The sequence below is a fragment of the Delphinapterus leucas genome, chromosome 5 (genome assembly GCF_059928025.1).
Source record: "Delphinapterus leucas isolate spDelLeu-1000000601 "Yukka" chromosome 5, BTC_Dleu_Yukka2, whole genome shotgun sequence".
Lineage (NCBI taxonomy): Eukaryota > Metazoa > Chordata > Mammalia > Artiodactyla > Monodontidae > Delphinapterus > Delphinapterus leucas.
In genome coordinates this window covers 92,195,340-92,208,260 of record NC_143133.1, presented here as the reverse complement: position 1 = coordinate 92,208,260, position 12,921 = coordinate 92,195,340, and the positions used below count along the sequence as shown (strand labels likewise).

The window sequence follows — 12,921 nt, the reverse complement described above, 5'->3', positions numbered from 1 at the left end:
CCAGGCTATACTCTCAGCTATTATACTGTACTGCCATTGCAAGCACGTGTCAAATGTCTAATATGCATAATGCATTGTATGAGACATAACCAGAAAACTAAGAGCATTTTGCTCACAAGAAATACGTATAACGTTATACAAGGGAGAAACCTACTGCTAACTCACTATGGGAACAAATAAGAGAAAAAGACTAAGCCCAGGTGGGGAGAATCCCAGGTTTGGAATGAAAGTAGAACTTTCATTATTAACTTGAAGAATGTGTAGGTGTGGAAACTGATAGGGTGGTAAAAAATACTCAAAGGAGGCTGAATTTTAGGTAAATTGGTCATTAACAACTGTCATCATTAAGTAATAAGCTTTGGGAAAATTAGCTTCAGATTAATGTATTTCAGTTAACCAAGTTTAGGCAACTGTTTTTGTTTTTGTTTGTTTAGATGGATTGGTTTCATATGAAAGCCTCCTTGAGCACTTACCGTGAAAACAAGTGAGAGTCTGAGGGTGAGATGGATATTAGTGGATCTCTGCCCTAGGGCTGTGGGTCAGCATCTCCAGAAGTGCTGGTTAAAATACACAATAGGCCCCACCCCTTTCAAATTCAATAGGTCTAGCATGTGACAGGAGAATTTCCATTGTTCACAAGTTCCTAGGTGATGAGATACTGCTGCTGCCTGTAGGGGAAAACACTAGAAAGCCACTGCCCTAGAGGAATCTCAAATTAACTGGAAAGAAGGTTGGTATTTGGGAGGATTTCACTGCTGAGTTTGCAATGGAAGGTCAACAGGGGATTCTGGGTGGGGTTTGGCATTGCCAGGAGCAGAGACTGTCAGAGAGAATTCTGGGAAAGGAAGTGGCTTAGGAAGTTTGGAAACCAGGGAAGACTTGTGGGAGACCCACCAGAAAGAGCAGTTCTGGCCTGCTAAACTGAGTTGGTTTATCACTGTAATCCTTGGGGATTGAGGATTTTAATAAAGACGGGAGAAACTGTAATAATTTCATCACAAAACTCCTTTGACACTCATGAAAGTGAGTGATATCTGCCACATTCCATTAAAAATGAGAATAGAACTTAATAATGTAGCAGTACTAAAAAGCAATTATTTCTAAATGATTTTTTCCCAGACAAAAGTCTACAAGTGGGCTGCATCTTTGGTACAGGGGGATTTCTATTAGACATTCTGTATTAGAAACTCAAGATAAATTTTTAATGCTGTAACAATATTTTTTAAAAAGCACTTCAATTTTTTCTTCGCTTCTGGTCGTAACTAATTGCCTAGGAGGGGAATACAGTTGATTTTTCTCGGCAGATTTTGACATTTAAAATAATTCATAAGCCCAAAGGGTAGGAATTTTCATTACTAAGGTTTACTTTTAGTAAATCAAATCACTGTTTTATATAATGTTATCCAGCAGGATTTGTTCCATATTAAGAATCAAAAGAATATTGTAAGTGGGTATTAATAATATCTCAAATATATTTAAATTTTAGTAAGGAATTAAAGTCAGCACAATAATAATGTACATTTATCAGTGATTATACTGAGACATAACACTGGCAAATATTTCAGAGGCGGATAAAGCTAAGAAAAAGAGTTTGGAATAGAAAAAAAACAAAAACAAATCATTTAAAGAACCTTTGTGTTTCCAAATAGAACTATGAAACAATAGGGATTTTGTATCTATTAGTCGAAAGCTGTAATTCAACATTGGTGTCAGCCAACCACCTGTGTTAGTGCTTAGACTGGGATAGGTACCAGGCATAACTGGCACCCACCAAGAGTGGACTGTGCTCTAAGAGTTGCATGCCACAAAGAAAAACTTTTTATTTCCACAACAGTTTGTAAATGCAACCGTGAATGCCTAATTCACATGAACAATAGATGGAAAGGAAAATGCTGTTCAGAACACGAAAGATCTAGAGAGGTAAATATCCAAAGCCAAAGAAATTTAATAAAAATTCATATGAACATCAAAGGAAGTAGGGGAAAAAACTCATTTGTGCATACAAACAAGTTTCCCTCTATAGCTACTAGCTTAGTCCCAAAAAACTACAGGAAAAGACTCAATACAAATGTAATAAGGGAAAAAAAGAAAGGAAAATAGATTTAGTAAAAACTGACCTACTGCCAAAACCTTAATTTTCCCTTTCTTTTTTCAAAGTGTATCCATCAATACCATTTTTTTTAGTAAGAACAATTCCAACTCAATTTTAAAATGTGAAATTCAATAAAATATAGCAAAGAAATCTCAGTATTTCAGATCCATTTTAACTTTGTTCATTCTATCCCTCTCTCTCTATCTTCCCAGGCATAGAACACAGAGAAATTATTTTTTGGCACTGGAGAAGACATGAGTTTGTATATTTAAAGACTGGAAAGACTTGCTAATGATGACCATAACATTTCTTATAGATAAGTTATAACCAAGATGCTAAGCTGTACCTGCAGTAAGTAGATATTTCTTATTTGGCTTACTCTTTCATCTTTTCCTGTCAAGCATTTACTACAGCAAATGACCCACTTATTTACTGCCATGGAAAAAGAAGCATTGCAGTACTACCTCTTTGTTCTGGGGAGACAACAGGGCTCAGGGGGCCAAACAGTAGTCTGGGGAGACAGAGTCAATGAACTTCAACCTGTCTTTGCCATTTCTTACCTTCGGGATCTTAAGCAAAGCATTTATTCATCCATCCATTCATTCATTTAATAACTTTTAAAAAACTCAGGTAATAGCACCAGAAGAGTAGTCGTGAGGAAAACCTAATTAAATAATATCAAAGAGTTTTGTCAACATAAAATGCTTATTTAATAATTCTTTTAGAAATTGAAATACTAGATGCAAACCACTATATATAGAATGGATAAACAACAAGGTCCTACTATATAGCACAGGGAAATATATCCAATATCCTGTGATAAACCATAATGGAGGGACTTCCCTGGTGGCGCAGTGGTTAAGAATCCACCTGCCAATGCACAGGACACAGGTTCGAGCCCTGGTCCTGGAAGATTCCACGTGCCGTGGAGTAACAAAGCCTGTGCGCCACAACTACTGAGCCTGTGCTCTAGAGCCCGCAAGCCACAACTACTGAAGCCCGGGTGGCTAGAGCCTGTGCTCCGCAACAAGAGAAGCCACCACGATGAGAAGCCTGTGCACCGCAATGAAGAGTAGCCCCAGCTCGCCACAACTAGAGAAAGCCCTTGCGCAACAACGAAGACCCAACGCAGCCAAAAATAAATAAATTTATTTAAAAAAAAGAAAGTAAATGGGCTTCCCTGGTGGCGCAGTGGTTGAGAGTCCGCCTGCCGATGCAGGGGACACAGGTTCGTACCCCGGTCCGTGAAGATCCCACATGCCGCGGAGCGGCTGGGCCCGTGAGCCATGGCTGCTGAGCCTGCGCGTCCGGAGCCTGTGCTCCGCAACAGGAGAGGCCACAACAGTGAGAGGCCCGCGTACCACAATAAATAAATAAATAAATAAAATTAAAAAAATAAAGAATTTTTTTTTTCAGCCTGAGAATCACACCCATTGCCTGAAATGTCTGGATGTCTGGATTACTTTTATAACAAAAGTAATATAATAATTCTAAGGTGTGTAAAGTAAAAATGGAAGGCTCTCTCCAGTAATCCCACTCCCTAGGAATAACCACTGTTAGCATGTTTATTCATCCAGCACTTTTTTTTCCTATGCACTAAATTATAGTAGGTGACCCAAGAGAGTAGAAATTTCCAAAGTACTGGGAAATTTGAGAGTTAAACCTCCTCTATAATTGGTGAAAGCCCAAGAGAATCTTGTTACCCAAAGACTGCAAACACTGTGTGCCTCTCCCAGTTGATCAGTGAGTTTCCTTCTCACTCTAGTGTTTAAGTAGCAGGGTGCAGGAACATATGTCTCTCTCCAACCCCTCCACAGTCCTATTGATGTCCATAAAAGTAAGAGTTGAAAACTTCAAAACAATCACAGTATCAAAATTTTGTCTTCACTCTTCACAGGGCTTTAGCTTGTCCTGTTAATGATTGCTAGACTTGAACTTCATGATACCACATATTGGATATTTCCAGCAAGGAGGCCTTTAGTATATCCCCTTTCCCAGTTTATACTCTCCTTTGGATCTGAGAGACCCTCATGATTCTGGCCAAACATGCATGTGAAAAACAGGCTAATGTTTATTCCTTCAATGAGTTTTTTTGAACACCTGCTTTAGGTCAGTGAATATTTAAGAAGGAATACCCTGAGAGGATATCAAGGCCAAACTTCTCGTTTTATAGGTAAAAAATTGAGGTCCAAGAGGTGAAGAGATTCTTCCAAAATTACACTTCTGGCTGGTTAAGCAGTCAACTCAGGACCTGGGTCTGTACCCAGGTTAGGGTACTATAGCAGGGAAAGAAGCTTCCAGGAGACATTAACTCCCAAAGAAAGCAAAATGAAATTTGAAAAAAACAGATAAAATTTTAAGATAAATATACAAAATACAACATGATTAGTTGCTTAACAATCCTTTATGACTTCCAAGAAATTACTACTGAGAGCAGAAAAACAAAGCAATGTACAAGAGACATCAAAGGCAAGATTAACAAATTAGTCTTCTTTCTGAGTAAAACATTCTATATGCCCCACGTGAACTGCTCATAAGATGTTTTCAATCAAAAGACTTTCCAGCAGCCAGAACAAAACCCAGTATTAAATTCTAGGAGTATATGCAGAGCCTGTTGCATTTTTTAAGCATCATGGATCAGGCTCTTTTCTCAATTATATGAAAAACGGATGCCGATATATTTCTGTTCTAATGCTTTCTTTGCTTTATGCCACATCTTAGTCTGCAAATGTATAATCATAGAAATAAAAGTATAATAGAAATAAGAGCTGATAGAGATTTTAATCCACATCTTGAATGACCTTACTGAATTTACTTACCTGATTTTGATATTGTTATACTCCCTGAGTGACACACATCCAATTCACAAACACTCAGGATGTAAACATAGGCTGTTAGACAACCATCTTTTTTTTTTTTTTTTTTAATATGGTGCCTTTGTTGCCACTCCTCTTCTTTTCTTTTTAGTTTATTTATTTATTTATGTATTTATTTATTGGCTGCATTGGGTCTTCATTGATGCACGCGGGCTTTGTCTAGTTGCGGCCAGCGGGCTTCTCATTGCGGTGGTTTCCCTTTCTTGCACAGCACAGGATCTAGGTGCGCAGGTTTCAGTACTTTTGGCTCACAGGCTCAGTAGTTGTGGCACATGGGCTTAGTTGCTCCACGGCATGTGGGATCTTCCCAGATGAGGGCTCGAACCCGTGTCTCCTACGTTGGCAGGTGGATTCTTAACCACTGCGCCACCAGGGAAGTCCCAGACAACTATCTTAAAAATAAATTTTTGGAAAGAAATTTTTTTGTTAGTTGGGAGCTGGTCTTACATGAGACGTATGGAAAAGAAAGAGATTTTAAAAATGTGTTTATCATTGGCTGATTTGCAGTTTGCCTTTCAGAATGGCAAGCAGCTAAGTGCATGAGACTTATGTACTTATGAGACTTATAAGACTTAGTCTTATGTGACTTAGACATATACAAGACTACTGAAGACTTTTGAAGGTAATACATTTTAAGATCTTTCATATTTACTTCACTTTTAGTTTGTCATTCCCATCTAATCCTTCTATTAGAAAACTCTCTCATATAAGGGGTTAATGTCCAAAATATCTAAAGAACTCGTACACCTCAACAGAGAAACAAACAACCTCTGATTAAAAAATGGGCAGGGGATCTGAATAGACATTTTTCCAAAGAAGACATATAGATGAACAACAGGTATATGAAAAGGTGCTCAACATCACTAATCATCAGGGAAATGCAAATCAAAGCCACTCTCATACTTGTTAGAATGTCTACTATCAAAAAGACAAGAAATGACAAGTGTTGGCGAGGATATGGAGAAAAAGGAACCCTTGTGCATGATTGATGGGAATGTAAGTTGGTGCAGCCACTGCGGGAAACAGTATGGAAGTTCCTCCAAAAAACTGAAAATAGGACTACTATATGATCCAGCAATTCCACCTCTGGGTATTTATTTGAAGGAAATAAAAATACAAACTCAAAAAGACATCTGCACCCATGTTCACTGCAGCATTATTTAGAGTAGTCAGGACATGGAAAGAATGTAAGTGTCCATAGATGGATAAATGGTTAAGGAAGATGTGAGAATATACATATACACAAAATGGAATACTATTACCCATAAAGAAAAAGGAAATCCAGCCATTTAGGACAACATTATGTTAAGTGAAATAAGTCAGAGAAAGACAAACACCATACGATCTCACTTATATGTGGAATCTAAGAAGAAAAAATAAAAACCCCCAAATTCAGAGACACAAAGAACAGATTGGTTTCCAGAGGTGGGGAGTAAGGGGTGAGGCAAAATGGGTGAAGGTGGTCAAAATGTACAAATTTCCAGTTATAACATAAATAAGTCCTGGGTTTGTAATGTGTAATATGGTGACTATAGTTAATAATACTGTATTGTATATTTGAAAGTGCTAAAAGAGGAGATCTTAAAAGTTCTCATCACAAGAAAAAAGAAAAATTTGTAACTATGTGTGATGATGGATGCTAACTAGACTTATTGTGGTGATTATCTAGCTATATATATATATATGTGTGTGCGTATATAAAATCATTATGTTGTACACCTGAAACTAATGTTTTAGGTCAATTATATCTCAATTAAAAACTCTCTGATGATTTCTATTCATTTACCTTGATTTCAAGTAATTGTAGCTGCCCCATTTGTTTCACTGATATAAATCGTATTCCACAAAACTTCATTTGAATGAAAAGTCAGATCATTGTTCCATTCATTTAATACTATAATAGCCCCCTAACTCTCCAAAATTTTGATAATTGGTGCTAATTCATTGACGTAGACAATTGGGTAAGTGTTCTCAGTCTCATGCAGTCTTCAAAATATAGCTCATTAGAGAGCTCTCTTTGGATTCCATGCAATTATTTAGACCTATAGAGTCTGTCTCCTGGGTTCCTCCAGCTCCTGTGCTTCAGGAAGCACTCTCTGCGTTAGTAGTTGCTAAAGTCCGGATTCTAAAGGATGAGATGTTTTGTCCTACTAGATAACCACACAATCTATATTAATTTGCTACACAAGTGTCTAGTGAAAAATATTTCTACAATAGAGGTTGTGATTCAGAAATTTTGACATAATTAAAATCTCATTTATGCGTAAATATAAATAGCCTTATGAAATAATGTATAGCATGAAGATGTAGAAGAATCATGTTCTAAAGTTTAGAATGCTTGTATCTGAGATCTAGATCTGCCGCATATAAGCAGATCTTGTGAGTTTAAAGATGTCATTTGGCATCTCTGAGTTTTCTTATCTACTAAAAATGACAGTTGTGACATAACTCTGATTTTTTCAAAACAATGTGGTTTTAAAGATCGAATGAGCTGCTAGTACATCAAAAAGTTTTGTAAATTGTAAACTGCTCTACAAAATCAGAACTATAGTAATAAAATATTTGTTTAAAAATGCAAAGTAGTATTTCATTTTTCTTCTTTCACTAAAATTAGAAAAAACTGGTGAGATTTAGAATGGCATTATATTTTTTGCCTTAATTCATCTTGTTGGATCTTTGCTACACAAGTCAGATAATGATTTTTATTGTCTCATCCGATTTTAATGAGGCAACATTGTTTATAATAGACAGCATGCATACATTCACCATGAAGAATTTTAACCAGCTTCTGTAATATATTATGTGTTAAGGGAGGATGGGGGAGAGAAACACACTAGGTACAGATTTTTCACTTTACTAATAAAACATTTCCTAAATATCTTCTGGAGAAAATATACAGAAGGCGGGCTTCCCAGGTGGTGCAGTGGTTGAGAGTCCGCCTGCTGATGCAGGGGACATGGGTTCGTGCCCCGGCCCGGGAAGATCCCACATGCCGCGGAGTGGCTGGGCCTGTGAGCCATGGCCGCTAAGCCTGTGCGTCCAGAGCCTGTGCTCCACAACGGGAGAGGCCACAACAGTGAGAGGCCCGCGTACCGCAAAAAAAAAAAAAAAAGAAAATATACAGAAGGCTATTCTACCAGAAGTTAAGAATTGCCAACTTGCAGTACAGAAAAACTTAAAAAAAAAAAAATTAAAAGAAACCAAACTTGAAAGATAATCAAAGAAAGCCTCCAGGGAAGTCTTTTCTCCAGTCAAGAAGGATGTGCTCAAAGCTTGCTTAAGTAAAGGGGGGAGGGAGCTATTAGAACAATAAGAATTGTTGATAGGAAAGAACATAAGAATGGTGCCAAGGGAGTGAAAAAGGCAAGGAAGATGAAGCACAAAAGCACGAGTGTTCTTAAGGGAAAGAGAAGTTGAAAAATGCTTACAAAAAGAGAGAAAGGTAATGAGTTAGGGAACTTGAGACCTCGCTGAGGTTACACGTTAAAGAAAGAGTTATTTATGTCTGTGTCTGTCTCCACCACTAGATTCTTAGCTCCTTGAAGCAAGATGACATACCTTATTCTTACTTGTGTCTCCCAGAGCAACTAACTCAGTTCCTTGCTCATAGAAGGTACTCAAAGGGTACTGAGTTGAGCCAGAGTAAAACTTGCCTGCACTGCCGTTTAGATGCTGGCTATGAAACACAGTGATAGGCACATAGAAAGACAAAGCTCAGTAAGTATATGCTGGCTCATTATTTATTATACAAATTCTTAGTGAGCATCATGTACTAGGAAGGCTCTGAGGATAGAGCAATGAGTCATATGTACTTGGATTCTGTTTTGCTTTACAAAAATATAACCCCGATCTTCCAAGTTCAGCATTAGAAGAATTTCCAGATGATCAGGAGACGGTTGGGCCGCATGGCCCTGCCTGTTTCCTCTGCCTTTCCATGGCCATTGGAGTGTTTAAACTGATTGCCATTGAGACAGCCATGCTGAGGGTGGAAGGTGGGGTGAAGAGCCTCCTTTTGGCAGTCTGGTCCAAGCATGGACAAATGACCCCTTCATTTTCTGTAATCCAGCTAAAATAGTTTATTAAAGATTGGAGGATAACAAAAGGTAAATAAAGCTAAATAATAGCATGAATTTGGAAAATCTGGGTTGAAGTTATACCTTGCCTCCAAAGCTCATGTGTTAACCTGGAGTGGAAAAAAGACAAAAGACACAAACAGGTCTTATCTGTGTCCGTCCTTCTTGTTTCCCATATGGGGGATCAGGGAGCCATCTTTTTTTTTTTTTTTTTTTTTTTTTGCGGTATGCGGGCCTCTCACTGTTGTGGCCTCTCCCGTTGCGGAGCACAGGCTCCGGATGCGCAGGCTCAGCGGCCATGGCTCACGGGCCCAGCCGCTCCGTGGCATGTGGGATCTTCCCGGACTGGGGCATGAACCCGTGTCCCCTGCATCGGCAGGAGGACTCTCAACCACTGCACCACCAGGGAAGCCCAGGGTGCCATCTTTAATATTAATTATGAAGAGTACATTTCCAAACATTCTGACTCCCTGATCTTTGGAGATCAAATTTCATTTCATATCTGTTTTGGGCGCACCCACTCAATCAAACTTTCCTGTCTGAGACCTAGCTTCTTGCCTTGACAATTATCAACAAGAAAAGCCTGGTCCTTCAGACTGTACCACAACATAATAAGCTGAATATTCTCTCAAGAGACACATACAGTACAGTATAATGAGAAAGTTAGTCCATACAGTGAGGGTACTATATGCTCTAGAGTCTTCTTTCATTCCTAATTAGGGAAATGTGCTCTATATCTTTTAAAATAATAACAATAGAAAGCTAAAAGTTTGTTAGTTGTGTCCATATATCCCACCAAATTCCATACGCATTTCACACACAAAGAAAAAATACCCTGTATGTACATAAGTCCAAAATTTGAATCCTGAACACTTTGGCTCAAAGTACTCTGTGAAGGGAAGGGGACTGTAGGGAAAAGATAGAGGGGGAAAGGAAGCTACTCTTCTCAAATTCCCCCTAGTGCTAGTATAGTTCCAGCAGCACACAAATACCTCATGTGTCTTAGTAACAGTTCTAGGAATTCAGCTCGTTTTATAGGTGTGGAAAACAAAATACCAAGGATCTAAGTGAGGAAGTCTATTCATGCTCGGCTTATAATTATTGTGCTAAATTAGACTGAATTGAGCTTCATGTCATCACTCAATAGATATTTACTATGAATTTATTAGGTACAAGCATTACAATATAACATAGTAGAAACATAGTTGCATACGTTCTCTGTCCTCAAATTACTTCCACTCTAGTAATGGAGGAAAAAAACACTCCACTAATGAGGAGGTCATTCATAGCCACTGAAATAGTATTTCATATGACAATAGTCGGGGAGTGAAAGCAACCATCTAGTCATTTAAAAAATGCATGGCTGGTGAGGAAAAATAAGCAATGAACATGTAATAGAATACTCCCTGGATGTGTTAGTTCAGGTTAAAAATCCTCAAGTTCCTTGAAAAATTGAATTTGCTCAGTTACATTGAGTCATTTATTCAGAGACAGCCTGAAGGTAGGGACATTAATTAGAACCAATTGTAGCAGATCCAAATCTAACACAGATCTCCACTTTAAAAGGCAGGAGAAGGAGGGACTGCAGAACAGCCTCTTGTTTCCAGAAAAGAATTGTTCCAGAAAGATCAGAAAGGAAAGGCAATTATGAAGAGAAGCTGAATCAGAAGGTAACAAAAGAATTGAACAGAAAGAGAATGGCTGCTCTAAGAAGTAATACAAACTACATCTGACAGTATATTGTTGTGGCTAAGTATATGCACTTATACATCAAAAAGACCTGGATTTGGATCCTGGCTCCCTTGAAGAAAGTTACTTGAAATCTTTGAGCCTCAGGTTTCTCATCTGTAAAATGGGGAAAATAATACCTCTTAATATGGCAATTGTAAAGGTTAAAAAACCAAATGCAAATAAAATGTCTGGGACATCGTGTGCTCTCAGTTGGTAGAATAATAATTATGATTATTTGGTAATTTAAGCAGACTGTGTCCTTGAATTTAGTGAAGAGTTGGTAATCCACCCAATGGAATGTTAAGCAATCTTTAAAACACATTCTACAATAGCAATCCTTAATTAGTATGTACCCCCTCATGGGTGAGGGCATTTTGAGAATTTGTAGGGAAGGATTTTGGACATGATAATCACATGAGTAGCAGTGGGAAGTGATACTTTGGATTAGTGGACAGGGGCTGGAGATGCTAGATGTTCTGAAATCCTCGGGAAAGTTCTGCACTTAAAAGGATGCATGCCCTTGCATCCTATGTGATTTTCGTATGTCCCTCTAGACATTCATGTAGGTAAAAAATCCGTGTATATGATCTGAACCGAGACCTCAACTCCATTTTACCTAAAGCATAAATGGTTTTTTTCATGGTTTTTAATATAACTTTTCTAGGACTGCAGTTATTATGTAAATAACAGAAAGAACGTATTTTGTTTTGCTTGGAATTTTACCCAGAGCAGTTCACCATCTTGTTAAAATCATGTGACTCCTGCCAGTGTCACTCCTATGACAAATCACCACGTCTGTCTATCAGTCTGCTTTTGTAGTCACGACATTTGCATTCACACTACAGGAGAAAGACAAATACCATATGATTGCACTCTTATGTGGAATATAGAAAACAAATAAACAAAACCAAAAATGAAACAAGTCAAAACTAAACAACAACATACATGCAGATACAGAGAACAGAGTAATGGATACGAGAGGGGAAGTGGGGGGAAGGGAAGGCGAAATGGGTAAAAGGGATCAACCGTATGGTGACAGACGGAAACTATATTTTTGGTGGTGAGTACACTGTAGTGTATACACAAGCAGAAATATAACTTTGTATACATGAAACTGATACAGTATTATAAACTAGTGTTACCGAAATAAAAAATAAATTAAAAAAAAGAAAGCTACTTATAGGTACAAACATCTAACTTTTTCACTCTGCCTTCCAATGAAGTCATGCCTGAGCATCTCATATATTATTTCATTATAAATTGCTTGACTTTTAATTATCCTATACATCACAGCTAAGGCATTATCTTTCTTATAAGTTGTTTATGTATATACAATATATTATCTATGCATTTCATCTAAGGATAATAAAGTATTACAAAATATTTGCTATGAAAGGGGAGTGTTGGGTTTGATGGGGTTGAGAACTGTGCTCTAGAATTATATTTAATGTCATGAAAATATATTAACAATATAGAATCAAGTGAAAAAAGTAGATTCAAAGCATTACCTATGGATTGACCCCATTTTTATAAACAAAAAACAAACAAAATTTACAAAAACTCACACTCCCTTTCCCGTAATATCTTATGGGATCACAGCAACCCACCTGAAGAGGTCTCTTCTATGTGCTCTATAGTTCTATAGAACTTTGACCAAATAATTTTTTAATTTCAATTAGGGAATTATAGAATTGTATTGTTTTGAGTTCCCAGGAATCAGATGGGAACGAAATATGGATTCTGATCTTGGCTTTATTTTTTAAGCCAAGTCATTTAACTCTTAAAGGTCTATTTCTTAATCTGAAAAACTTTAAGATACATGATCAATAACACAAGATTTCCAGCTTTCTGGTTCAATGATTCTAAAGCAAATGTTTGCTGATTATAGGTTTAGGTAGTGTTTCCCCAGCTATGCTCTACTTGGAGACATTTATGGATGTTAAGTAAATAGAGTTCTGTGGTCAATATATCAAAGAAAACACTGGGGTAAATGAAGTAAAACATGTTTCTGTAGGTAGGACTTTTCAATTTTTTTGTTAAGCTTAAGAATATTGTGAGTTTTCAAGAGAAGTACAGTGTGTAGCATTTCCTGTATATATTTGACCACAGAATCTCCTTGGTCCCTAAACCCTGAGAATCTCAAGGAAAT

At 37.5% G+C, this 12,921-nt stretch overlaps 1 protein-coding gene across 1 annotated transcript in view; it reads right to left on the bottom strand.

The window, feature by feature from the left end:
* MRPL1 (mitochondrial ribosomal protein L1) overlaps positions 1-5,344 on the bottom strand; it is an 86,623-nt gene extending 81,279 nt beyond the window's left edge. Inside the window, exon 1 of the mRNA XM_022599518.3 lies at positions 4,912-5,344. The gene's annotated coding sequence lies outside the window, so the exon portion shown is untranslated. The remainder of the gene's footprint in view (positions 1-4,911) is intronic.
* Between the last annotated feature and the right edge of the window lie 7,577 nt (positions 5,345-12,921).